At 39.5% G+C, this 2085-nt stretch overlaps 1 long non-coding RNA gene across 1 annotated transcript; it reads right to left on the bottom strand.

Annotated features, from left to right (window-relative positions):
• Window positions 1-206: 206 nt before the first annotated feature.
• On the bottom strand, window positions 207-1251 carry LOC127749039 (uncharacterized). The gene is made up of 3 exons (XR_008010927.1): window positions 1140-1251; window positions 666-737; window positions 207-579 (listed from the first exon to the last, which is right to left on the bottom strand). It is a non-coding gene; the product is annotated as an uncharacterized LOC127749039 (long non-coding RNA).
• Window positions 1252-2085: the final 834 nt, after the last annotated feature.

The following is a 2085-nucleotide window of genomic DNA, read 5'->3' as shown; positions in this document are numbered from 1 at the left end:
AAGTCATGTCTAATTGACAGTGTTCAAAGCAAAGTATCAGTATGATGTTGGCATATGAGCTAGTTAGGTTGTGATTAGTTATTATCTATTCAATATGCTTACCACAATGATAACTGTGATAGTTAGCTACTAACTAAAGATGTAGATACTAATGTGCTGTTTTGATTGTGATTAAATATCTAGTGCCATATGAGTGTGATAAAGGAGTGTGGTTCAAACTCGTCATGTTTTAGTTACCCCAAGATTACCAGAAAGCTAATGTTCAAAGTATTTTGCAAATAAGTGAAAGCAAGCAGACAAATAGGATGTTCCATTGTTCAATTTGTTTGTTCTAAAGAGGGTTTTAAAAATGTTAAGCAAGTGTAAGATTTCAAAATTGTTATTTAATAAATGATCAATACTTCTTGTACAAAGTCATGAAACAAAATGCATTTACCTTTATTTATTTCAAGTGACAAAATCAATTCTCTTAGCTAGAATTTACAACATGAGAAATTTTATATCAAATCACATTCAGTAAAATAATTTTCACACTTCATTTGACAAGATCAACATTCGCTGCTTTGAATCATCTCAAACCTGTTAACAAAAAAAAGGTCAGCGTTACATAAAGACTTCATGCATTTCATCTTAGTGTTAATTAGAGAGTTGGTGCTTCTACTTACACCATTGAAGAGGCCACTGGTTTTGGGATCTATTCACGTTGGCTGATTGGTTGATAGTTGACAGTTCCATACCTGGGCAGAGCAAAAGATTTGTTTCGTAAAAATATGAGCGCATGAATTAAACTAATTCAAAATACACTTCTTTTACTGATCACACAATAGAGGGAGAAAGGCGTGCAAACAAAGTAAAAGTGAAACTCATCCAAGTTCAGAGTTAAACAGAATAATTTTGCAGGGTAACTTGTTGATCTTCTTTTTAATAAGATCCAATGTCTTTTTTAACTTAAAAGACAACATAATTCAACATGGTAGCATTTAAAATTTTTAAAACATCACACAGCAAGTTGCAATCTGTTCTAGAGAGTTTGAAACATACTTTCAGGGTATAGGATATGTGATAGTAACGAGATCAAGTTAAGTTAAACTGAAACTGAAACTGAAACTGAAAAGTTACAAAGACCAACAGGGACTCACCGGGTAAAACAGTCGATTACGTAGCCGCACTAGATCTTCGGGTTATTTGTACCGCTCCCACCTCCAACAACTACAAAGGGTCCCACAACAACATTACTCCACTGCTGTACGCCCCTCCCCCCCCCTTCGCAGCAGTTGTGTGGAGTTACCCCGCGCTCCGAGCAGGAGTCGTGTAGGCCACCTCTCACAGCACGGGGGGATATGGGTTGCATACGTGGCAGGCGTCCCGCTTATCATGCGGCATCACAAACGTTTTAAAGGAGTAAAGCAAAATTGGAATTTATCACGGACAATAACGGGGAATGATAGGGAATACATGAAATCATCGAGTTCACGGTTAATCAATGGAAATGATCGGGAATCAATGGAAAATCACCAGGAATCACCGGGAATCATCGGGAATCATCGGGAATCATCGGGAATCACCGGGAATCACCGGGAATCACCGGGAATCACCGGGAATCACTGGGAATCACTGGGAATCACGGGAATCACGGGAATCAACGGGAATCAACGGGAATCAACGGGAATCACCGGGAATCACGGGAATCAACGGGAATCAGTTCTTTCGGGAATCATGTGTACACTTAAAATCGGAGTTATTGCCCCCTCGCTTCGCGATATCTAACGCAACACTGTTACGTTGCGACGCGCCTGGCGCACACCCGAGACGGGTGAATAAAGCATTCCGGTAAAGCTGAAATGCAAAAAACTGCGGTGAAGAAGAAAACGGAAGTCACCTTGTTAAAGCATAGCGATTTATTTCCGTTTTCTTCTTCCCCGCATTCTTCTGCATTTCAGCTTTACCGGAATGCTTTATAGGAGTGTATACACACTTTTATGATACAGAGACTTTTCTACGGTTGAATAAACTAGTGTTATTGGCTGAGCGATTAGCGAAGCCCATTACTCCACTGACCGGAAAAGTTTCATTCTGTTTGTCTGT

The sequence above is a fragment of the Frankliniella occidentalis genome, unplaced genomic scaffold (genome assembly GCF_000697945.3).
Source record: "Frankliniella occidentalis isolate FOCC.00 unplaced genomic scaffold, Focc_3.1 Scaffold27, whole genome shotgun sequence".
NCBI lineage: Eukaryota > Metazoa > Arthropoda > Insecta > Thysanoptera > Thripidae > Frankliniella > Frankliniella occidentalis.
Note: the sequence above shows the minus strand (reverse complement) of the source record. Positions and strands in the feature narration are given on the sequence as shown.